This window comes from Squalius cephalus, assembly GCF_949319135.1.
Source record: "Squalius cephalus genome assembly, chromosome: 12".
In the NCBI taxonomy this organism is placed as follows: domain Eukaryota; kingdom Metazoa; phylum Chordata; class Actinopteri; order Cypriniformes; family Leuciscidae; genus Squalius; species Squalius cephalus.
In genome coordinates this window covers 33,044,094-33,070,568 of record NC_137133.1, presented here as the reverse complement: position 1 = coordinate 33,070,568, position 26,475 = coordinate 33,044,094, and the positions used below count along the sequence as shown (strand labels likewise).

The 26,475-nt window shown below is 38.6% G+C and overlaps 1 long non-coding RNA gene across 1 annotated transcript in view; it reads left to right on the top strand.

Moving 5' to 3' along the window:
* Nucleotides 1-23,324, top strand: part of LOC307168678 — a 380,672-nt gene extending 357,348 nt beyond the window's left edge. The window contains exons 2-3 of the long non-coding RNA XR_013822957.1: nt 22,751-22,957; nt 23,035-23,324. This is a non-coding gene — a long non-coding RNA (uncharacterized lncRNA). The remainder of the gene's footprint in view (nt 1-22,750; nt 22,958-23,034) is intronic.
* The last annotated feature ends 3,151 nt before the right edge of the window (nt 23,325-26,475 follow it).

Here is a 26,475-nt window from a genome sequence, read left to right as displayed (position 1 = left end):
TCAAAATATGCACCTCAGCTCTCAGAACTGCATGGAGTAAACAAAAACAAAGTAAGTGTATTTATGCACCTGCTGCCTTTTGATGGTGAGAAATGCAGACTAAACAAAAACAAAGCAAGTGGATTTAAACACGTGCATGCAAGCCTGCTGGTCATTTGATGGTGAGAAGAGCAGCAAGCAACATGAGAAAGGGCTTGACTTGTAGTGAAGTTTTAGAGATGATTATGCAGCCTGACCCCTCCAGCGAGCTGCAGGATGTTTCGTCTTCTCCCTCTGACACCACAGACTCAGGAGAGTCAGATCCTGATTTGGATGTGGCACCCTCATCATCCACTCTAGCTTCCACTGAAGGCGAGGAGGATTCGGAGGATCCTGGATCTGGGTAGATTGGGAGAAACGGCGAAGTGTTGTTTTCCACTAACGCGGAGACAACTCTCTTTCTTCAGCCTGCCAGTGGCGTGACTCCAGGGCCGACGCGCTATGCCATCACAAGGCATAGTCATACATGTTTGTATGACTGTACAAACATGTATGTGTTGACGCAAGTCATGCTGACAATGAGGTCAATCATCTCCTCCGTAAAAAACAGATTGAACACGGAATCCATGTTCTGGACCCTTGCGAAGGCATAGCGCGTCGGCCCTGGAGTCATGCCTCTGGCAGGCTGAAGAAAGGGAGTTGTCTCCGCGTTGGTGGAAAACCACACTTCGCCGTTTCTCCCAATCCACCCAGATCCAGGATCCTCCGAATCCTCCTCGCCTTCAGTGGAAGCTAGAGAGGATGATGAGGGTGCCACATCCAAATCAGGATCTGACTCTCCTGAGTCTGTGGTGTCAGAGGGAGAAGACAATACATCCTGCAGCTCGCTGGAGGGGTCAGGCTGCATAATCATCTCTAAAACTTCACTACAAGTCAAGCCCTTTCTCATGTTGCTTGCTGCTCTTCTCACCATCAAATGACCAGCAGGCTTGCATGCACGCGTTTAAATCCACTTGCTTTGTTTTTGTTTAGTCTGCATTTCTCACCATCAAAAGGCAGCAGGTGCATAAATACACTTACTTTGTTTTTGTTTACTCCATGCAGTTCTGAGAGCTGAGGTGCATATTTTGATTTTCTCAGACGCATCAAGGTGAGTTCACACACACACACACACACACACACACACACACACACACACACACACACACACACACACACACACACACACACACACACACACACACACACACTTTATTATGCTGTTATACTCCATATAACTCCATGTAAAAGCCAGAAACTACGCTTTTTTTGGCACAGGCCTATCTAAAGGGTTAATGGTGCCACCCGGTTATCAACAGTAAAAATGACAAATTTTACCTCTTCCCAACAGGGAAAACCACCAACAATCAAAAATGCATGATTATATGGTGTCATGGCTTTGCAATCAAAAAATGTGGTTATAATGGAAGTCAATGGGGCAAAAACAGCCACGAACAGTAAATGAGGGAGAAAAAGTTAAAATCTGATGCTGCACAAAAACTAACAATGCATCAAAACCAATGTTGTTTCTAATCTTTGACATGTCCAAGACTGTGATAAAAGGTAAAAAAAAATCCAGTCCACAATCACATTTTATATTGAAAATGAGTCATTTTGTGTGTGTTTTTTTCCCAAATCAGTGACATCATTTACAAATTTGGCAATTAAAGAGTTAAAATCCTGATTTTTTTTTAAACATTTAGTATTTTTGAGCAGGACTGAGGTTGATTAATAGATTTATGCAAAAAAATTTGAAAAAAATATTTATCTGATAAATTTTTACAGCAGTTTAAAGTAGTGGCTGTTTTCAGCCACAAACATAACGAAAGGGTAGTAAATTTGCCCACAGTGTACTGTTGAGTTTTTGAAAAATTTCAAAGCATTTTCCCAAAATATGTGTCAAAATAAGATTTGTCACCAAAAATCATTCCATTTGCTGAAACACAGAAAAAGTTATGGCCAAATTTAGACTCAAAAATACCCCATAGTGGATGAAAACATCCCCAACAGCACATAAGGGTTAAGATATAATGGCTGTTTAAATGTGTAGTGTGTGATTTTTAGCGGCATCTAGTGGTGAGGTTATGAATTGCAACCGTCAAAAGTTACGGTATCGACAGGAGATGTCTTCGTCTGAGACAGCAGAGAGTAGCCAGTTAAGAAATGAGGTTTCTTTACAAAGATAAATTAAGATTTTATTATTCAGTAAAACAATATGTTATTGCGAATATTATTGTTACTTGCTCATCATTGTGTCAGTGTTTTATTCGCTGACTTTAGCTAGCTTCTTTGCATTAAGAACAACATAACAAAACGCGTTTGTCCTTTTAGGGGCCACTGTAGAAACATGTCGGCGCAAAATGGCGCATTTCAATGTAAGGGGACCCGCGGTGTAGGCCTATGTAGATAGAAACTGCTTAACGGTTCATTAAGTAAGGTCTTCATACACCACTGAAAACATACTATGTATATTATATTGCATTTCTGTCTACAGATCCTCCTTAATATTACACAATGCACCTTTAAAATTTGCTTCAGTTCAATCAGGTCAGTGTAACAAAGTGAGAACATGGAAGATAACAGGTAACATGGTGACGATGTTGTGTGTGTAATGACAGGTGACTTGTAGGCGAGTCATTTTGAATACTAGTTAAATGACAAATTTGAGTATTTTTTCATTTTTATTTTCAACATTTGTGAGTTGCTTTTGAATAAATGTAAGTGGACTAAAAAAATAATATAACTTCTGAAAGTTTAGTTTTTTAAACAGTTAATTTTCTAGAAGCCTACGTGTCAACAAATTTACGCATGTCATATATTATATTAAAATATTTCATTATATTTAATAAATTAGATATTATATTTTTGGGATTATATTTAGTGAACTTAAATGTACTTCTAACCTAAACAATAAAATAAAGAATTATTTGATTAAATGTTTGATATCAATATTTTTTTGAAAGCTTTATGAAAACTTTGCATTGTGAACGATGAAATTTTGATGGCTTTTTTAATTATTTTGAACTTAGTAGATACATTTCTAAACACTTGTGAAATTTACATATCAGGGAATACTTAAGTAAAAACAATAGTGTAATATATGAATATCTTGTCAAAAAACTTGAGATTTCGTTGTTGTATGACTATTCAGGAAATTCTGTATCCTGTCATTCTGATTCAGTTCGAATTGAGTTATAAAATTATTATTTTTATATTTAGGATCATAGAGTTAATGTCTGAGTTGAAATCTACTTGATTGATTGATTGATTGTCCCCTGATTCTAGATCCCATTGGAAACAGAGAAATCCTATTTGAAGTGCTGGAGATGTGCAGTTCATGAAGTAACCACAAGGTGGCGGTGTAAACCTGTGTGTAAGTCAGAGCCTCGTCCACAGCTGCTCCATGCACTCTCATGACTGTAGCATCTCTGCGTTTACTTCCCATGTGCGTGCAACTTATGCTTATGAAAGCACCTGTTTTTTATTAGAACGGTAATCCAACTCCAGTCCCTCTTAAGGAAGCAGAGGAGAGATAGAGGTGAAAGGGTGAGTGATGCTAGAACTGAAGGATGCAAACACTGTGGGCCAGGCGCATATTTGGTGGAAGTGTGTTTTTACTTAAAGACCAGATCGCAATCTAATTGTTTGTTATTCGAGGCAAACAAACCGGTGCACATGCACCTTGAGTTGAGAAACGCTCATGTTAGGAGAGGGACATCATCTAATATGCTGGAAGTGGAAATGTGTGCAGAAAACAGTCGAAACCCTTGCCGTTTCAACTTGCTTTTTGCATAAGCATCATTCCTGACATGTAGTGTGGAAACCACAAGTGATTCCATTGCTAAAGTCACCGTTCTCCAACCAGATTTACAGCTAATTCTAACTGATGCGAGACGGTAAATCACTCTGACCGTCCCAATGGACGCCCGTGGCTGTTTGAAGGGCTTGTTTCACTCTTATTGCCATCTACAGAGGGAGCAGTGTGCGTTTGTGGAAAGAGAAACCTTACGCTGACCTGTGGAACACGCTTCACCAATTAGCAGCCTTACTACAGGATCAAATGGAATTGAAAACATTCACTGACGAGACTGCCGCGCATCACAATGGTCCATTCATGAAAGCCCGGGCTGCTGCCTTTTTCCCCTCATTCTTCCTTTCTTTCATTCTTTCCTTTTTTATGAATGCAAGTATGAACCTGACCTTTCTCTCGCACGCAGCTTAGTGACGGCTTTATGAGTCAGGCTCAGGGTTTGGAGAGGTTTCGCGCTTGGCGCTGGTACAGTCCATCCTGGTTTTGCACCTGAGATGCTGCACTCGGTCCATTCGGTCAGCGACTGTGCTCTGGCTGCAAAAAACACTGGGGTATTTGAATAATACACAGTAAAAGTCATGCGCTTGACATTTAAAGACCCCATGAAATCAGAATTAGTGTTTTGTTGCTGTTATTCCATGTCTGTTAGCCATGGCTGTTTGAGGCCCTCAGCTTTAGCTTTTTACAGTCTTTGTCTTCTGGGAAAACAAACCCAAAATATCGATGACTCATCCTGCACTACACAGATTTTTGTCCATCCTAATAATAGCACCAGTACAAATTGCAAAACATGTTTAATAGACCTTATTCAGAGCATTGCCACGACAGGTATGAAAGCGAGGCTGTGAGGGATAGACGTACCGTGTTTTCAATGGCATCCGCTGTAAAAAAACTGTATAAAGTTCAAATATCACTTATCATTTTCCATACCTCATATTGTGGGGAGTTTTTTTGTCTGGAAATTTCTTGGAAAGATATTTTTGCACTGTTTAGTTCGCAGAACAATCCAAACACACATTACTACCCACTGAAGAGAATGTATGTCTATCAAAGATGGCGCTGCTGTGAATAAGCTCTATGTTCATGGCTGTGATGGTAACTAAAGCCTATTGGCTTGTTGGATCTCACCCAAACATCCTGATTCATTTGTAAATATGTTAAAGTGAAACTTTGCCGATTTTCCATCCGCTCTGTATTGTTACAGTGTAGGTAGGTAGTGTAAATCAAGTGTGCTGCACATGTCCAGAAAAGTGAATGCAAAGCATTTTGATCACCCCCTGGTGGCTGGCTGCAGTATAGCTCTTAAAGCGAGCCCTCTCAATGGAAATTGAATGGGACGCGAGTCAAAGTAAAAAATCAAAATACACTTCAAATAATTTTTTTCCACAAATGGTTTCTGTCTTTTTAGGTATAGACACAGACGTATGTTCTAGTGTTCATTTTCCCAATAAGTATGGTTTTAGTTAGTTGTTTGATGCTATAATTACTAGGGGTGTAACGGTACACAAAAATCACGGTTCGGTACGTACCTCGGTTTTAAAGTCACGGTTCGGTTTATTTTCGGTACAGTAAGGGAAAGAAATGCAAACATTAAACTGCAGGTTGTTTATTACTATAAACTTTTTTTTAACAATTTGTTTACACTTTTTTTAAACACTTTTTAATAAAATATAATAAAATAGATATAAAATAAAAAAAGAATAAGAAATAAAATACTGCTGCAAAGTTCTCCACTAAATAAAATACTCTCAGTCTCAAACCAATATCACATAATAAAATATAATGAAAAATATAAATAAATAACTATGATTACAGTGCAGGAACAGAAAATAGCCCTATATTAAAATAATATTAAACAAATATATTAATGTATTATTATTTTTCAATAATCAATCAACATATTCAATTTAAGATTTTTTTTTCCACTTTTTTAATAATTATCAAAATAAAATATAGTCCAAAGCTATAGTACAAAGCTATTATTACCAGAGCATGTGATCAGAGCAGGTCATTTTACTATTGTTGCCAGCATGACTATACCAGCTCAGCAAACAGAAATCTAAGTTACTACTGAGAAATTTCACCTTATTTGAGCGGACTTTGCTTTTCCAGTGCGTGATCGGTACATGATTGGAGTGTTTGGGCCGTTAACGACAGAGCAGAACGCGCAGCGCAAACACGGACTCGAACATTGAGCAGAGAGCGCAGCGGGTCGTCGACACACACACACACACACACACACACACACACACTCGCGCGCGCGCGCGCAAGCCACGGAACGGAGAGTGCGGCGGCGCACACGAAGCGGAAACGCTTTTTTTCGCCATGCAGTCTATTTCATTGTTACAGTGACGACGGGTAAAACACGGGTAAAACCAGAGAATGTCTAATAGTAAAAAACATTAGAATCAGCTGCAGGGCGGGATTTGCGCTGAACGCGGAGACTTCCGCCACTTAATATGTTCGTGTGGAAACACGAAAATGTACCTATGTTCCGCACACAAAATATTGCATTCAGTCATTCGGTACACACGTGCACCGAACCGAAAGCCCTGTACCGAAACGGTTCGGTACGAATACACGTACCGTTACACCCCTAATAATTACGGGGTGTAACGTCATGATTGACAGCTGTGCTTGCGATTGAGTCTGCGGGAGCGGGACCTTGATGCCGCGGCTCCACCTCAGGTTCACTACTGCGCAGACTCAGGCTCTGGACGAGTAATCAACAACAACCTTTAACTGGGATATTTTGGCTTAAGTTCTCTATAGTGGAAGGAAGTGGAGAAGCGCTGTTCAAATGAACAATGTTTACTCATTCTCTGTGTTACCTGGACTGAGAAATTCACATTTATTTGTCAGCAAAAGTCAGAAACATGCAGACTTTTGACAGCGTCAGGGCTTTCGTGAAAACTGCAGATTATACTGTCGGATCGTCAGAGGGCTATTAACTGAACAGTTATTGTATGGAGCATGGCAACAGCTTTCTTACCTGTACACGACAATGTTTTGCTTTGGGGGGTTAGGTGGAACTGACAGAACGGCAGTTTCTTTCAGTTTTTCCCCTACGTTTGGCCTAAAGCACTGTGTTCATGGTCATCGAGTTGACTACAAATGTTGACTACAAACACTGAGGTTTTTCAGATTTTCCATTGCTGCGTTCTCTCCGTATTTATGGTTCTTTTCTGCCTTTAGCCACTGCCTACAACGCACTGGATCCTTCACTGGAAACCGAAACTCACTTGCACCCGGTAACAATATAAGTCGACACCACTATGACTAAAAGTTTGCCAAGAAGTATTTCCTACTAAAGTAAGGCGGTATTTGACTCTGGTAAGTTTATCCATGGCAGACTGGTGGGAGTGGCCTTGGACGGCAGCATGCCCAGTTCATTATGGGTGTTGAAGGTCTCTACCTATTTTGCAAAAGGGAAGACAGTCGTTTTCTCTTGCCAGGTAGCACCAGTTGCAATATTTTTTTAAATTTTTTTTTTTTTTTTTTACATTTCTGCTGTATAGGCAGCCTAATTTTGTTAAAAGCCCATTTCGCCAGTGGTGACATTTAAGACATGAAAAAAAAAAAAAAAATATATATATATATATATAATATATATATGAATATAATATAATATATATATATGAATGCCATTTTACTACATTCAACCGCACACATTTTTTTGCTGTTTTATTTGCTATTCAAACAGATTTGGGGCAAATATGCCAGTAGGGATGCATGGTATATTGGTACTATTTTGGTTATTGATATAAGTGATTATTTTAGATTAGATTATTGTATCACCAATATTGTATAAAGGTCCCATTTCCCATATTTTTACATTTACATGACTGTTCATATATTTGCCGTACGATTTAAAAAACATTATTACTTTTATTCAGCAAGAATGCATTTTATTTTATCAAAAGTGTCAGTAATGACTTTTTCATTGCTAAGGCATATTTCTATTTCAAATAAATGCTGTTCATCAACTATCTATCGATCAAAGAATCCTGGAAAAAAATGTATCCCGGTTTCAACTGTTTTTAACATTGATAATCCCGTAATAAGAAATGTTTTTTACATTATTTCTGAAGAATCATGTGACACTGAAGACTGGAGTAAAGATGCTGAAAATACAGACATCACAGGAATAAATTCAAATATATATATATATATATTATTTTTCAAATTATAAAAAATATTTCACAGAATGACATTATTATTATTGAGCAAAGAAATGCAGCCTTTATGAGCACAAGATAAATTTTCAAAAACAAAAAAATCTTAACGACCCCAAACTTTTGAATGGTATAGTGTAGATTTACTTTGCCATCATCTAACACAAACTTAAAGAAATCTTTAAAAGTAAAAACTAGTTATCTAAACAATCTTTAGAAATCTCCAAATGAATATCCATTTTTCACATTGTACATGATAATGTTGTGATCCCTAATTTGACTGCAGCAGTTAAAATGATTGATTATAGTTCTTAGTATATTTAGACAAAGTAGCATAGCTTTTTTAATATTGGCCATAACATATAAAACAATATAATCATTGACATCGCTCAGACTTTTGTGTACTGTCAGTCAGAATAAAGGCATGATGTGTGATTTTTTGGTTCATCTAGTAGATTGCATATGAAATGTTGATAGAAAATGTCTATAATGTATAAAGTTTTAAAAGTCTGATGGTTATTAGACTTGACCGTCTGTGTCCATGTGTTGACCCTCTATAAATGGCCTTTCTGTTTCCATAATTAATTGTTTATTTGTATGGGTGGAACCTTTGTCGGTTCATTAAAGAGGCAAACCCATGTCTCTGCTTGTAGATCTTTCCATCTGAGCTTATGAAACCGTTACTGGGGCCAGGTGTATCTTAAAAAAACAGAAAGACACGCATTCACTCCCGTCACCATCTCCCTCCCCTACACGCACTTACACACACACACAACGTAAACACACACACACACATGCACACAGATTCAGGGAAAAAAAAGAAATCCAAGAGCCGCATGCATTTTCAATTAACTCTGTCCGCTCGCAGATCTTAACTTTCCATCAAAAACAGCCAAGTCCCATAGCCTCTGCTCGCATGGAACCATCTGATATAAATATAACTTTGCAGCTTGTCAGGTTAGAAAGCCATAAATACGGCTTGTCGTATGCAAAGACCGGCCATACCTTTCTCATCACCCCCTAAAGATATAGAGCAGCTCTGGAAAGGGATATCACATGTTGAATTATCACAGCTACTGTTTAGCAGCTTACAACACAGAATGGAGCCGCTAGTGTTTTATATCTCTGTGGCCCTGAAACGTGAACGATATGGATGAACAGACCCATATGTTTTGATAGAGGTAATCTGCCAGATAGATTGCGTTTTCTCTCTCCTGTAGATGTCTGCCCCCTGTGAGCTACACACGCTTCAAGTGCACTGGAGATAAATATAAGTAAATGTATTTTGCGATCTGACAGTCGGGTCTGGCTGCTCGAGTTTTATGCATCGTGAGGCATAAAAGCCAAGCTCGTAGTTTACCAACAGCCCAATGTCATCTAAACACAAAACAGTTCGGGGTGTTAACAGGGAGTGATATTATTTCAGCTGACACAGTGTGTCTGTCAGAGATTTCATCAAGGGTCGTGTGATTTAATTCAGACTTGGTCTCAGCCCACAGTTTGATGCATATTGCACACAAAAATGTCAAGAGCTGGTTTCAAGTGCCAGGTTGATACAACGAGCACCTTTGAGGAAGAATTGGTCGATGGATTTGCCAAAGTTTTCCAGGTTAGTGGCGTCAGCATTAAAATTACAAGTTAAGCAGCACAACTGTTTTCAACATTAATAATGATAAGAAATGTTTCTTGAGCATATTAGAATGAAGGATCATGTGACACTAGCTATGTTTCCGTCCACCTATTTTTATGTGCATTTTGGGATATCACATAAAAAATAAAAAGTGGACAAAAACAGCAAGTTGCAATATTGCAAATTCTAAAAATGTGCATAAAAACTGCGCTGAACTGAGTCAGATATTTTTTATCCGATAAGACATGCGCATAAACTACAATAGAAACACATCTACCGAATAAATCCCTCGATGCACAACAAAAAGCTCAAGTGACTTTGCCTCAACAGTGGATGTGATTGTATAAGTGGACTAACCAGTGGACCAATCGCATCCCACATCATCTCAAATGTTGGTTTGGTCGTTCTGAAAATCCTGAGCCAAAGTCTGACATCAAAATAATTTGCTTTAATTCCATCCCAGAACTTAAACGATTGCATTCCCAAAGACCAGTCTTCTGAACGCAAGATAACATGACAGCGTTGATTTCATTTCGTCTGTGCGCTCTGAGACGCAAGTCATCTGATGTAGGAAAAATTTGCCACATTGGCTTTCATGATTTCTGCAACTTTTTTGTGTGTGTTTTTTTTTAACAGATATTTAGACGCAATTTCCCAGGAAGTGGCGATTTTGTTCTCTTGAACGCTGGATGGAAACACTGCTTCATTAAAAAAAAAAAAAAAAGGTATGCGATTATTCCAATTTTGTGTAGAAGTTAAATGGAGTAATGATGCTGAAAATTCAGCTTTGCATCACAGGAATAAATTACATTTTCAAATATTAAAACAGAAAACAGATATTTGAAATTGTAATAATATTTCACAGTGGTATTGTTTTTACTGTATTTTTTTATCAAATAAATGCAGCCTTGGTAAGCATAAGAGATGTCTGTAAAATAATCAGTCCTTTTAGGCGAATAGAAATTCCGATTACAAGGTCTACACACATCATTTCTCCTAGTCTCATCATGAGAAGTCATAATTATGTTCCATTAAAGGGCAATATTGTACAAGATGGGTCATACATGACCCAAATGATAACCATTTTTGTAGAAAGAAACCCTCTATAAAAGTTATACATTTTTGTATAATCCAAGTCGTACAATATTGTACATCTTGCCATCTTGAATGGAGTTATTGTGAGAGCACCGGGCAAACTCTGCAATGCTTTTGTTTTTCAGTCTATTATTATGGCACCAACTATTTCAGATTAACTCGGCACACAACGGCATGTAAAAACAACAACAAAAAACTGTGGTTTGTTGCTTTGCATGTCAGCCAGATGGTCTCATCCTGAATAGGCAGTTCTTAGCCAGACCAAACTTTATCCTGATAGTCAAAAGTCTCTACATGCACAAACAACAAAATAAACAGCATGTAGTCAGTAAATCCCACATAAAATAGCCACGATATTTTAACCGAACAGCCCTGCCATTTACTTTTAGCAGCACCTGTAATAAGGCCCAGTGCATTTAGGTACACTAAAAGGCTGCTTGGTTCTGTTTCAGGCCCCGTGCCCAGTGAAGAGCCCTGGCATTGCTGCAAACTTAGATATTTAGGCTGTAAGAGCACCAGGTGAGTAATAGGGCAGAAAAGGCTAGACGTCTATGCCAGCGACTCGTGAAAGGATGTAATTTTGCCTCATGCAAATTTCCTCGCCGATCGCTAGTATCAGCTGAGGCATATTAGTGTTATCATTGGCACTGGCCGAAAGGCAGCGCATGCAGGTAGAGAGACATATTGAAAATTTTGAAAAGGTCTCACAAAACTCTTATGGGATTACCTTACAGACACTTTCCACGGTTGAGAGCCGCTGAATGGGACCATTGTACGGTGGGACTCAACCCAGGAAAGTAAACTTTGTCAGGACCCAGTTCATTAGCACCTAGTTTAGTGTTTGAAGCATGTCGTTTGGACGGGGCTTACTGGGGGAAACCCCGCTCAAGCATATACACCTATATGTTAAAGACGCCCCAGACCCTACAGGGGATTTCCAGTGCAAATTGTTCCAGAGTGTACAGAACTCTCAATGGTTATGTGCTTAAAGAGATACTCCATATCAGGAGCTGAAACCTCATGTTTACTGAATAAGATGTGTAAAGCCCTATGACATCATTGCGAAAAATGATGTTTTACTCAGCATTTTTGTCTTGGTTTCCAGTACAAATATCTAAAAAAAAATAATCAAGATACATTTACTTGATAAGCAATCTGCAAGATATTAAAGAGGCCATATTATGCAAAATATAAAAGAGGTCATATTATGCCCTTTTACAAAGTTTTGTTTTAGTTTTTGGGGTCTGCCAGAATAGGTTTTCATGCTTGAATGTTCAAAAAACGCTTAATTTTTCACATATTTGACATTGTTGCAGCACCTCTGTTCCCAGTCTGTCAGTAACGCTCTGTTTAGTTCCTGTCTCTAAGAAAACCCTTCTTCCAAAAAGCTCAATGTGCTCTGATTGGTCGGCTGAACCAGTGTGTTGTGATTGGTCAACCGCTTCAAGTATTTGACCAATCACAACGATCCTTATCATAACTGCAAGTTTCAACACACTACTAACTCAACTCAACAAGGCCTCGCCACCTTTTTTTTGCATATGATTTGGGCGGGAATTATTCAAATGATGAATATTGTGATGTGTATGTTCTGGAAGAAAACTCAAGACTACAATGTTGACTACTACGTTTCAGGGTGTTCAGAAACAGTGTGCACTGATATGGAGAATAATTCCATTTGGAGTAACTTTGTGCTTTGTAACTTTGCAGAACTTTTTCATGCTCAAACGGCAACATTACACACTATTAAAGAAAGTTGAAAATGTAAAAAAAAAAAAAAAAAAAGTCTCCTGTCCTCATTAAGTTATGTTAAAATGAAAATGAAGTGAGTCTATGCAAGAAAAAATATCTTCCAACAGGCTCAGAAAATTAAACTTAAAGGGAAAACAAGATTTTTTTTCTGACCCCATTGGAAAATATTTTTTTCTTATTTTAAGCAAAAACGTACTTAATTTTTCAGGAAACAAAACTTAATATCTCAAGCTCTTTAGACTTTCAAATAAATGTATTTTATTTTAAGTATGTTTAGAGAAACAAGACAAAAACCCTGAGAAATAACTTTTGTTTTTTATATCTTTTTCTTTCCTTTCCCCTCGTCTCCCTTTGCAAACGCACAAAGTTTCCCCTCTCTTTTTGTTTTATTCAATAACAGTAAATCAGAAGCGTCCTGAACAAGGGATACCCCTCTGTTAGTCAGGACTGGAAAAAGAGCGCTATGTTTGGGACGATGGAGTGAATGAGAGATGGTCAGATTAAAGGGAAGCTTGTTTGCACCTGTTTTCCGACTTCTGAAGAGCAAATGTTTAGAGTTTCCACTTTGACTTTTCCATTCGCTTATTCATTTACATTTCACGTTTCTAACTTTACTCGGACACCGGCTTTGACGTACGTCACAGGCAACCTCGTATTTACGCGTCAATCCTATAATCTGCTTTTAAACGAGCCTAATTATGTGTATGAGAGCTCTCTCACTGGGTGTAAGTTTCCAAAACCAATAATTCTCAGACATCAACTGTGGTGTGGGTAGGTATCGCGATGCATCGTGCCTCCCGAATGCTTACAAATGGCGTATTGGAGGCCACTCCTTAACTTGAGCTTAAATTGTATGTTTTAATGCTACAAATCTGAGACAGATTTTTAGGAATGGGATTTAAGGAACGGAATGGGAACAAGGATTTACATTAAGAAGAACATGATAGGCTGATACTTTTACCCCTTCACAGTTTTGGGTTAAAGTGTACTGTACCACTGAATATGTATTGTTAGGTTCAGGGTTGTCTAATTTGTTATTATTGCTTTTTTCATAAATATCATTTTATTATTTAACATCACCTCTTTTCTCGAAGTGTCTGAAAATGGTTGGTCTGTCTAATTTGGTCAAAGATTCGGTCTCTCTAAAACCCTCTTTTCTGAGAGCCTGCTCTGCTCTGATTGGTCAGATGGCCCAGTCTGTTGTGATTGTAGACCTTTTACATTCACAGCTATATTACACACTAATTGAAAGGTAATATTCGAAAAAACACTTATAAGGGGCACTTTAATTAATTAATTCTGGTACTATGTGGTTCTTGTACAATTACTCATTAGTCAGTGTTATTTTAGATTTTTTAGAAACATTGATATGCTAGTTTTTTTATATTTTGAATTAGTATTTTGTTTTGTATTTTGCGTCATTTTAATTGAATTCATTTTAATAATTGTCATTCGTAATAATGAATTAATTTGTTTGTGTTTTTTCATTATATTAGATTTAAAGTATTTATTTATTTATTCTTATTTTAGTATATCAAGCTAAACTAAATGAAAATGAGAAATGTAAAAAAAAAAAAAAAAGAAGTTTTTATTCAATTATCAATTAACATTTTTTTATTTTAAGTAACAAATGTTTTTTTTTTTAATGGTTTTACTTTGTTAACTATAATAACCCTGTTACATGATTAGATACTGCTATCCATAAAGTTTCATAGCCACTGCTCATAGGTAGGGCCAAATCAGATTTGTCCTCTAATCCTTCCCAGGATAAAGAACATAGAACCGCTTTGTTATAAATATCTTTTCCATGACTTGAATCATTCAACAGGACCTCTGCGTTCCTTCCAAAGATCTGCTGAAATCGAGACGATCATTTTGTACGCTTCAAAACATGCAAGGTCTCCCAAATCTGGGTATCGTATTTCTTTTTTAACGTTGACGAATTTGGAGTGTGCGACTCGATTGTTCTGGATCCAGTTCTGAGCTGCGAGACTTTTTATATATGACAAATCCGGTGGGAACTTGCTGTAAAATCCCTCAAAATGACCAGTCCGTCTCTATCGCTGTTGATTTTTTATTTTTTTTGCTCTTCTGGTCAGACAAAAATGCCATGTTGAGCAAAACCTCCTCTCACTTTTTTTGGCTCGTGTGGGACGGCCTATTTGTACATGCTTAAACAAATTAGAGGAGCAGCTGTGCAACTCTGTCCTATCCGTGCTGGCGTTGTGCGATTAAAAATATGCTCTGGTAAAAGCCAGCCTCTCTTCTCCCAAAATATACGGCCGTTTCTCTGGCTCTGAGGTCCTTGCCGTATTTACAATCAGCCTTCCCTGCACTCAGACCCTAGAGAGAGGAAGAAAAAGTAGGAGTTTGGAGAACGAGAGAGAGAGAGAGACCACCTATGCAGATGTTTTCCAGACGTGGAACATGCTGGATGCCAAGAGGCACCTGTTGAATTGCAGATGTGTTTTTTCATTTCCTCAGATATAATTGGGCAACACACACTGGCTTTTAAAAAACAGGGTGTATAAACATCACATGCGTAAAGGAAATAACCTCAGACACGGTTTACGAAAATTTCGAAGACGATATGCGTTGATGTGATTCCAGCCAAGCTGTTTTTAGTGCTACAAAATGGCATGCACATGTCGAGAGGTGACATGAAGTGGCGTGACGCTTTTCATGCCGTGTTTATGACACAGCTGTGTGAATCAACCTCGCAGGGCGTCGACTGAGGTGTTTCCCAAACTTTCCTCAACATTTCCAGATTTACAGCACTCTCTCTCTCTCCAGGAGACCCGAGTCTCTCAACACAGGAAGCTCTGAGTCCCGTTTTGGGTCGCGGTGAAGATACAGCAGGTCCACATCAACATGAAGACACAGGCGGCCTCTGTGACGGCCAGCTGCGTGTCTGGAATAGAAGTCATCTAATTGCGTGGAAAAGATGGCCACCGACCGCCAGCAAACAAACAGAGTCCCTCTCACCTGTCGCATGACCTACTTCACGATGGAAAATACCGTTGGGTTGCTCTAAAGCACGTTATTTTATGGGCCGAAGCTGGTTTATTTTAGTTATACAATTAGGAACTTAGCGGATACAGTATCATAAATCAGCCTAGATATGTAGAAAAAGGTCATATGTACTGTACAGGCCTTTCTGGTCCATCTTCTCTCAACTTGACGTACTATTTGAATGTGTCTGCTTTGTAAATGTAGGCTTCAAAGAAAGTAGGTGAAGGAACTATTTAATTACCTGCGAACAAGCACAAAGACTCTTAGTTCTAAATGAAATCAGTTATTTGTGGGTAAATCTCAGAAAATGTGAGAGAACATAATCAACCCCAAAATCAAAATCTATAGTAAGTCTATATATTGTATAAAGAAACTTATATATATATCGCAATTTCTATATTTATACTGTATATAGCAATTTCTGAGAGAATAGTTTCTATAGCAATTTTTTTTTTCAGTGTAGAACTTTAAATTTGCACACATTTTTTTTTTGTTATTCTTTCTGCAGGTTGTTACACTAGTAGGTGGTGAATTTTTGAGTGAGTAACTTTAGGTAAGTAATGAGTCAATCATTCAACTGATTCATTCAACAGCACTGATTCATTCAGGAACAAAACAAGTGACTATCTTTATGAGCGAATCATTGAGTCATTCACTTAACAAATTTGTTAAAAACACTGATTTATTCAGTCTTTAAGTCGTTTGCACAGCTTATATGTTCAAAAACATTTATTCATTCAGTAGTCATATATTATTTGATAGTGTGTGTGTGTGTGTGTGTATAAGGAAGAAATATTTATTTTGTATTTTCTGCAAAGCTCCAAAAACTTTTTTAGAATCTTTAGAGTTTTCTTCCCCCTTTTTTGAAGCTTTTTCTTCTGTTACCACCTTCTTTCCTTTTCATGAACTTCATACTTTTAATTATACTTCAAATCTTTTTGTGTCAAAGAAAGAAAGAAAGAAAGAAAGAAAGAAAGAGAGGATTGGAGCAACATGAGGGTGAGTAAATAATGGCAAAATGTACATTTTTGGGTGAACTATTTCTTTTAAAGCATTCCTGTTAAATTCAGACAGTGAAACTCAAGTCAATAGTAGGGGCATTCACAAAAGACAACAGCAAAGTTTTACAAGAGGGTTACAACAGTATGGTATCGTGGCAAGGTGTACGGCAAAGCTAAGCTGTCAGTCATCTCTTCTGTGTGTCGGAGGAATGCATAAGTGCCCATGCCGCCAACCTGCATGCAGCTCAGTGTGGAAATGTAGGCCACACTGCAAATATTTGGTTTGGATTGAGAAATTGAATTATACTGGCACGGAAAGCCAAGAAATAAAAAAGAGCAACCTTGGGAGCCATTATGCAAAGTGAATGGAGGCTTCAAACCGAGTGCTACTGGTTTTCATTTGGACAGGAAAAATCCCTCAGTCGCAAAACCAATCTGCTTAAATAAACGCTTCCCCAAATCTATCTTTGTCTTGGGAGTAAGCTGTTGGGTTCGCAGTGCCTCGGGTAGTTCATTCGGGTTTTTCACTCCAGACGTCTATAGATTTCATCTACATTTTGATTCGTTTTTTTCCTTTTCTTTTTTTTGCCGGTGGCCCATGTATGGTTATGGTAAGAACTGCAGACTGAAACAGCATGTAGTTACGCTTATGTGATGGTCTGATACAGGTGACAAAACATAAAAGCTGCTTGAAAGGAAAAGCAATTAACTTTGAATGAAGTTACAGTAGACCAGCTCTCAAAACAGGGAGCAAATTGGGAGTAAAACATGTAATAAAGTCTTGCACTGGTCGCTTTAGCATCTCCTCTGGGTCGTTTGGCTCTTGAAATGTTTCCTGCAATGAACGCAACAGATAACGTTCATCAGATCTGAAAATGCAATGTTTCAACGTCCAATCAACATTGACCTGACTCGAACTGAATAACGACACTATTGTCTTCTGTAGAGCTGCTTATAGCTGAATTGAACTGGTTTCATTGTTGATGTTTACACACTTATTGAACAAAACTGAATCAACACAGAACTGCCTTGAGCTAAATAATGCCACTATTGTCTTTTTAGAGCAGCTTTACAGCAGAATTTAAATTTGTCTCATATCTGATGATAGTTTGCCTCATTGATTCTTATATTTTCTTGTTTATTACCGTGGAGCTGTTTTGTATAAAGCGCTGTATAAATAAAAGTGACTTGACCTGCCTTGAACTCAATTCCATAGCAATGCCCGACTTACACTTTCCCCGCATAAAGTGAAATAAAACAAAATTGAGGCAAAAAATGCCAACACTTGTCGTAATTGACAGGCATTCCAACATGGCCGGCTGTGTAGAAGCTCATGGCCTTGGCGTTTGCTTTGTTTGCTCACAGCTGAGGCACAGAAGAAAGGGAGGACCATCAGGAAAGAGCCAGCTTTGACAATTCTTACACAAAGGCAGCACTGTTGTCTAACAGTGTCCAGTCTGTTTCAGTGAAGTTTGCACTGTTCCACAGGCACATTTCATGGAACAGTAAGCAAGCAAGGCCAGTAACAGGCCTATTGAGTAGGGTGATACCATTCCTAACAGGGCCAAACCAGGGCTTGGTTCTCCTCCCTTTGAAAAGGTCAGAGGCCTCTAATTGCCCAACAATCTTACTGTGTTGTGCAGGTGTTCATCCACAAAGTCACATGAGGACTGGACTGTGGGAAGAGAACGATCTGGACAAGCGCTGATCAGAGGCTCTGAGTAAGTGTTACAAAAGATCTCAGCTCTTCATAGTGTCTTGTATTACTCAGAGGTTGAGCTCTGATGGTTCAGGAGACTTAAAGGGTTAGTTCACACAAAAAATGAAAAGTCTGTCATCATTTGCTCACCCTCATCTTGTTTCAAACCCATAAGACTTAGGTTCATCTTCAAAACACAAATTAAGATATTTTCAAAAGAAAAGCTTGTTTGAGCTTCTGAGTTTACCAAATGTGATGTAAATATATATTTTTTTTATTTTAAATCCTAAAGATTTCCTAAAAAAAACTAAGATAAATGTATTTTTAGTTACCTGAAATTTCAAAGGAGAAACAGAAATCTCCCTTATTTTGTGTTTCGAAGATGAATCAAAGTCTTATGGGTTTGGTACGACATGAGTAAATTATGACGGAGTTTTCATTTTTGGGTGAACTATCCCTTAAATGAAGTTCTCGTTTATGTTTGATTCAACAGTTGCAGATGATTCGCAAAAGGGTGAAAGATTTCGCAACGGGTTTATTTGGTTCTCGAATTTGCCAAATTGACCAACAGAAAGCTTGGTTTGTGTAACAAAGGTTTGTTAATAAGGGAAGAAGGAGGCGGGAACCAGCGAATGTTAAACATATAACTTTAATAAAATAAACATAAATAATAAATTAAAGTACAGCGGCTGCCCCTCACGGACGACGGCTGCATAAATTAAAACAAAAACACCAACATGAATGTCCCAGGCCTAAACCTCTCCCGTCCTTCACTGTCATCACTCCTCCTCCTTTTATCCGGCCCTGCTTTGCTTGCCACAGTTTGAAAGTAGTTTCTGTGTGAGCTGTGCTTCATACTGTACTTTTTTGCCAGAGATTTCGCTAGAGTATTCGCATTTTTATTCAGGCAAAAAATTGGTTGAATTATTTTTTAAAACTTGCTTTTGATTAAAGACTGGTATCTCTGCAATAGTCTTTTCTTCCCTATTGTGACATATCCGAGTAAAAGCTTCTCAAACAAGACAAAAAAGGGCGGGACTTGATTGGTTGGTTGTGGTTTGCTATTGGTCGATCTCATGTGAGTGAAAGGTTGTCCCACCCTCACACCAGTAAACGCATCAAGACGTCTAAGAGAAAAGATGTCGCTGCAATAGGGAGGGGAAGTTATTTTGATTAAAGATTACAAGGGCACACCAATTTAAAATAAATAAATAATGATGTGCTCGGATAAAAAATTTAAAATAAATACTGCAATATTATTGACAAAATTGATTTCATGTTGACTTTAAGAAGTGCAAATTCTTTAAGAAGTGCAAAGACTTTCATATATAACTTTTTAGGCATTCCTGTTGCTCAAACTGTAGAGTATGGTGCTAGCAACGCCGATGTAATGTGTTCGATTCAAAATGTATACCTTAAATGCAAAGTCGCTTTTCAGAAAAGCGTCCGCCAATGCATACATGCATAGTGATAAGATTCACCGATTCAGACTGCCCCCTAATGGGCATTCCATTTAATATGTCACATTGCTGTAATGTTAACGAAATGGATGATGAAAAACTGATTAATGAAATTCCTTGAATTATTTGCCATACACCGCAGATTTATCAAAGATTTATCAAAGCTGCATGGAGGAAGATTGCTGAGGTTGTTGATAATTCAGGTTTGCTTCATTCAACACAACTTAACGTCAGTCTGCAAAAATACATTTATTTGTTATTTACTTGAATTTTGTTTTACATTTGCACCATTTCAGTCTCTGATACGTTTTGGAAGTATGATGATGTCATCACTGGCCACCCGTTGCTATAGCTTTTGGAAATGACTGGCAAAAGGAAACTAGCGGACAGGACCAGAGTTCCCCACATCAGTCACTCTCTGCCTCTGATAGGTGGTTTCCAGTTTCATAATGACAGACTGAGAGACTTGTATTAAAAGTCTCCCATGCCATTTCGACTCTTTGACTGACGTCAGACTTAAAAATACAAGCATGACAGCATTTCTATGGGAGACTCTGTCCTCATAATGTACATTTCCTATGAGCGGCTAAACTGAGGAGAAAGAGATTTCCAATGAGATTTTCTTTGCTCCAGAAACTTAATGCAGTTCTCAATTATGTCTAATTTAAGTCTCAGAGGTTTCTCCTAAGAAATAAAAATAGACATACAAGTATTTGTCAACATACTATGGAAGCCCATTTCCACTATATAAAGGGAAAAAATCATTCCGTGGTAAATCATAATTATGACATGTTTTGTAATAATTATGATTTATGTCACAAAGCATTTTTTTTTTTTTTTGATTGCATAGTTATGACATCATTCTTGTATTTTCTTCTCAAAATTATGATTTGTCTATCATAACTTAGGTCATTTTTATGTAATTGATAAGATTTAGTATGTAATAATTATGACTATTTATGTCATCATTGACTTTTTCTTCTTTTTATATCATCATAATGACTTTTTATTTAATAATTTTGTCATTATGATTTTTCTCTCATAATTTTGTCATTTTATGCCATAATTATGATTTACCAAAGCATGATTTTCTTTTCATATGTGCTGAAAATGGGCTTCCATAACATAATCTGTAAAATGAATACGGCATTTGGTCTTGGAAATATTTAGTGAGAAATATTTGATTTCATATTAAGATAAATCTGAGTATAGTTTGAGACAATGTTGAGATCTCTTCTGAAACTCTAGAGCATGTGATATAAAAAAAATAAAATAAAAAGATTTAATCTCCTCTTTTGTTTAAGAAACTTTAAGAAATCTCATTTGTGATTTGTTGCACTCCTTTTTGAAAGGCTCTGCACTTTTTCGTAGTTTATAATTGACCTATTTGCACAAGTTAAGGTACCATGTTTACGGGTAGCAGAACCACGTAACTTTAGATTCTGTGAGATGAGTTTTCAAACAAAATAAGCCTGGAAAAGATGCTTTTTAAGCTAATGGATCCTGTGTATCCCATACTTTCAGAGCCTCAGGGAACAGAGCTCTACCTCAGAATTTAATTTAGCCCGAGCCGCAAAACAAAACCAACACAGGCGATTATATACACAAGTATATATTTAGCTCTGTTTGAACAGATTTGCTCCATTCCTGCCGGTTTCTCAAGTTGTGTCCTGGAGGAAGGTAACGCGAAATCAATTTGGCTCGACGTGCCGTCATAACAAACACAACCTTGTTTCTGTAAGTTTGCAAACGGACTGGGCTGTCGGTTTTCTCCTCACTGGCAGCCCGAGTCGGAATGACCTCATGGCAGCACCTGCTGCCTTAAAGGAAATGCCACGACCTTTAGCGACCCCTGACCTTTTGTAGCTAACGTAAACTCATTACGCACCCCGATCCTGAGGGAGGTCGCTTCGGAGGCTCAGAGAAAGGGAACGCATCGCCTAATCAGCACTCTCCGCCCTTGATTCAGAGAATGTAATTGGGCGCCGTCCACCAAAAAAAAACACCCCTCATTATCTCACAGTTTCAAACGGGGCCGCCGCAAGGTGGGCGTGGAGACGGGCTCGACGGGGGTCTCGCATCCCATCCGAAAGGAAATCTCAACCCGCTGAAAAGCCGCCTTTGTCTCCCGTCACTTAGAAGCAATTACAGCCCGTCAAAATAGTTTTTTTCTGGGCCGCAGCGATGTGTTAATGGGCCCAGGGTTGGGTGTGAGGAGCAGCCGGGTCCGTACACACGGAACGGGGGTCAGAGGTTAATAGAGGCCCTATGATGTGGCAGATGAGCTTTCGGAAAGCTTTCCTCGCTGAGAACAATGAGGAGATAATGTGATACAATTAGGCGGACAGCTACTCGCTCCGATTTGATCCCAGATAAAAGGCAGCGAGCCGACACCGAGCCGGGACATGCCTGTCCGATCGGGTGTAGCGAACATCTAACAGCAGGGAGTCATTTGAAGAGACTGTAAGGTTCACGTCAATCGGAGCTCAAGGCAATGCACGCCAGAGCACAACTGTGCGAGTTCACATGTGGAGGAAGCGCATTAGGCCAAAGTGAAATAAAAAACATTCATCGAAAGTCTAGAAAATGCGTTTAAGCTGCCCGACTTAGGATGCACCTGAAACACAGCTCACAACAATGTTCCCTTCATGGTTGTGGCTCGTATTTCAAAGCTGTGAAACTCACAGCGTGAAGATTAATGTGGGACTGTATCCTCTATTGATTTAAGCTCCACCACATTAAGGAAAAACCTGGAACCTCTCAGAGATGAAAAGATTTCTGGCTGAAGTTTACAGCCCAACTGGATGCGGTTTTCACATGCAAAATGAACACTTTATCAGATTTTCGAATATCGCGGCCCACTAATCACGCCGAGATTACATCGCTTCTGGTCCGAGTGTGGAGGTAAGTCACGGTTCGTGGGAAACAACTGTTTTGTTGCTGTTGTTTTTGTTGAGGGAGTGTGAGTATTAACCTTTGCGATTCATCTTCGATGCAAGATATGTCTTCTTTGGGGAAAACATGCATCATTCGCCACATAAATATGGTCTTCAAAGCAGCTTGGAAGTTATGACTTTTTCAATGTTTAAACCCTCAGGATGAATCGCTGGAAGGAAGCAGCAAACTCCAACGACCAGATCGGATTTGTTTAATCTGCGGCGACTGTGAGCGGAGATCAAGGGAAGTGACGACGCCCCTTAAAAGCAAACCTTCATTAGGCCGAAAAAGGAAGTTACAGACGGGGTCGCCTGAGGTTAATGCCAATCCGAGTGTCCTGACAGCACATCTCCTGTGACGGGACAAGGTCATGCGTTTGCTTTCACTGGACCTAATGAGCTCGAGCAGATTTTGACTTTCTCTTCCCTTCTCTGCCAATCACAGGTCGCCCCTTTTCCCGGGAGATGACATTCCCACTTGTTTTTCGGCAAGGAGGCCTGGCGTATCACAGTGGGTGGGTTCGACTCTCCAGCTCTGAAGTCATGCGAGGAAGAGGTGGAGGAGATGGGCGTAGATGCGACACGGGACGTTTTATGACGTCTTGCATCACGATGCTTGTGTGTTGCCCTATTTAGTTTGATACTAAACAATGTTGTTACAGGATGTTCTGACTTTCAACCAGGCCAGTTCTCAATTATGTTTTATTTAAGTCTCAGATGTTCCTTCTGAGGAACATAAGGAAAACAAAATCATGCTGTAGTAAATCATAGTTATGACAAAGTCAAAATAATGACCTAAAAAAATTGTGATATAAAGTCAAAATTGTCATAATTTTGTTAAATAAAGTTTATCTCATAATTATGTCTTGGGATGTTATCCTTTTTTCTTTTTATGTCATAATTATGACTTTTAATGTCGTTTTTTTACATTTTATCATAATTATGCGTCTTTAGTGTCATATTTTGAATTTTTATCTCTTATAAAAGTTATAATTTTAACTTTGTATGTCATAATTATATGACTTGTCTGTTATAATTATGACTTTTTAATGTCATTTTCTGCCATTTTTTCTCATAATTATTCCTTTTTATGTCATGATTATGACTGTCACAATTTTGACATTGTATGTCATAATGGACATTTTATCTCATAATTATGACTTAGTATGTAATAATTTTAACTTTTTGTCATAATTGTATGACTTTTTATGTCATAATTATGTCTTTTAATGTCATATTTTTTGGCATCTTATCTCATAATTATGACTTTTTATGTAACGATTCTCGTAATTATGACTTGTTATAAATTGAACTTCTTATGGCATCATTATATGACTTTTTATGTCATATTTATGATTTACCAAAGCTTGCCAATTTTCGATTTCCCAAAGCTTGCCAATTTTCGTATGTGGAGGAAAAGGACTTCCATAACATAATCTGTCAAATGAATGCAAATTGCATGCAGATTATGAGCATTTTGTCTTAGTAATATTAATAGAGAAATATGTGAGTCCATATTTAGATAAATCTGATCATAGTTTAAGACTTTGTTGCGATCTCTTCTGAACCTCTAGAGCATGTGATATTTTTTTAAATGATTTAATCTGCGCTTAATGGGTTTAGGAGAGTGGACGTAAACAATGTTGTTACAGGATGTTCTAACTCTGAAAGGAAGACAAATGCAGGGCAGGCGGAGAAAAAGATGGAGTCTGTTCTCCTCAAGCCATGCCAACACACCTGCTACTATTCACTTCAGAGGAAATGGACACTCGGTGGATGAGAGGCTGCTGGCCAGGGGACAAAAACCACCGCAGCTCCAAATTAGAAACAGGAAGAAATGTGGGTAACGCTCCGATTAAAACCGTCTTCCCCACATGGACTCAATATACTCGAGCCCAGCTCCTTCTCTGGAAACCCAAAACCCCACAGCACTATTTTATATCACAGTCAACAAACGCACTGTGTTGGAACGCCGATGGCATTGGCTTTCGCTGAGATGGTCGGCGATGTTTACTAACTCTGCAAATACTCTGCACTCTTATAGAGCGCTTCAGTCGAGCTATATGATTAATGCTCTCCTGTGCCATGCGCAGCCTTTTCACTCTCATCTAAATATTTGGGGAAATGTTAGTAAAACTGTCTCGGAGAACGTTGCACAACTATTTTACTGTAAGAGTTATGGGATGTCCTGGTAAGTTCTGTTATGCTCGGCTAGAAAAGATACTGAAGTGTCCTGCCTAAAAATAATGACCAAAAAGAGGTCAACTCTTTTTGTTTAGGCAATCTTTATCTCGTGCAATCTATGAAGTGGCCCTAAATTGGTAGGTAGGGTAGAGTGAGACATCCCCCCCCCCCCCCCACTTTAAAAGTTTAAAAATGAACTAAATCTCATCTCAAAGAATTTATTACGCCGTCATTAATCTTTAATAGTTTTTATTTATTTATCAAACCATCCATCCATTCTCCAAACAGTTTGCTGGGAGCCTATGTTGTGCTAATCATCTCCAAATTACGATTTATCGCATCTTCCCCCATCCTACATGTGGTGCACATTTACAAAATTCATAGTCCCTTTGTCTTTTTTCTAAAAAAACTTGCCTTCGACGAACATGTTGGCTTCATGTATTTCAAATCTGGCATACACAAGATGGCTCAAGAAGAGCTTGAGAATGTGTTTGAGTAAGAGAGGGACATAGAGAAAAAAAGAGAGAGCCAGTGCTTGGCCCTAACCAAACATTCCCGTTCTCTCACACATCTGTACGGATATGCGATCTTTCAACTGTTCTGTCGAATAGATTCTGGTGTTCGGAATGTCCCGCACTAACTTTCCCACAGAAGACTATTAGTGCTGCGCTCGCTGTCAACAGGCGGCCGGCGGGGACAAATGGGGCGGAACCGAATGAAAGAGGAGACACAAAAAAAGCGATGCTCCGAAAGGATGAATTAGGGGGGAAATTAATGTTGAAATATGCCCATTGCCCTTTTGCTTTCACCTTCGACCTTTGACCTGCTGAAACTTTCCTCCTTTTTGCCTGACGACCTCTCTCCGGCATTTCCTGCCTTTCTTGCGAACATAGAGGTGTCGAATTGGAGACGTTGAGCCTGAGCACCATGCGTTGGAATGAATTATGCCGTTTTTATCAGGAAGGTATGCCAAGAAAAGTAATGAAAGAACCAAGTGCCTTTAAATATACTCTCTTAAAAATAAAGGTTCCAAAAGGGGTTTTTCGCAGCGATGCCATGGAAGAAACGTTTTGGGTTCCCCAAAGAACCTTTCAGTGAACAGATCTTAAAATAACCTCTTTTTGTCTTGTGTAAAGAATGTTTTAATAATCTAAAGAACATGTTTTCACTATAAGGAACCTTTTGTGGAATGGAAAGGTTCCATGGATGCTGAAGGTTCTTCATGGAACCATCGATGTCAATAAAGAACCATTGTTTTTAAGAGTATGTACATGGCTTTTGAAATGTAAAAAGCTGTGTTGCACATGCAAAGAGCTTTACTCTTTGTAATAAATCAGTTTTTGACTGTATAATGTGCTAGGATGTAGTCACTGATGGGGTGGGCTGAAGAAAAGCACTGCCACTCGTCTCCGCTTTATGATCTTATGGCCAGATGTTTATGTTCCATAGGCTGGAGTGGAAAGCTGCCATGACATCAGCCAGAGGACAGCGGGATTCTGGGCCTGGGACAGGAAGTGACTCACAGGAAGTGAGCTGAGGTGAGGCAGGCAGAAGGCAATCCATCTCTTCTGCACACACACACACACACACACACACACACTGGTTAAGTCTACCTCATCGCAGCCACATGTAATGTAAGAGGCAGTCGCATACAAAAGTTTTAAGAGCTTAAGCCGAGGAAGGAGATGGCATGCATCAAACA